This window comes from Etheostoma spectabile, chromosome 6, assembly GCF_008692095.1.
Source record: "Etheostoma spectabile isolate EspeVRDwgs_2016 chromosome 6, UIUC_Espe_1.0, whole genome shotgun sequence".
Lineage (NCBI taxonomy): Eukaryota > Metazoa > Chordata > Actinopteri > Perciformes > Percidae > Etheostoma > Etheostoma spectabile.
Window position 1 is genome coordinate 3,703,939 of NC_045738.1, and position 284 is coordinate 3,704,222.

General features: G+C 32.4%; 2 protein-coding genes across 3 annotated transcripts in view; both read right to left on the minus strand.

Annotated features, from left to right (window-relative positions):
- The window catches only part of mal2 (mal, T cell differentiation protein 2), an 871,414-nt gene that overhangs the window by 68,611 nt on the left and 802,519 nt on the right, over positions 1-284 (minus strand). The gene's annotated exons all lie outside the window — the stretch shown is intronic.
- LOC116690853 (fucolectin-1) overlaps positions 1-284 on the minus strand; it is a 7,025-nt gene that overhangs the window by 3,529 nt on the left and 3,212 nt on the right. The window lies entirely within an intron of this gene.

Consider the following 284-nt stretch of genomic DNA (forward strand, 5'->3'; position numbering starts at 1 on the left):
TGCCTGCTCAAAGTCATCAATTGGACATGTTATATGGTACAAATCACCAGTTGGGGCAGTGTTTATTAAAAGAGTATGATAACTGAAGATGTATAGATGGCCACACATATTAAATTTATCCATTAAATTCTAAAATGTGAATTCATTGGGGAAATATCAATAAGTTGAGTCAACAAATTAAAGAAATGTGCAGCCAATCAACAGGCAGTGAGCATATTTGATTGAAATTTGAATGTGACTGTCTGCTCAAAGTAATCTATTGGTCACAATATATAGTATAAATC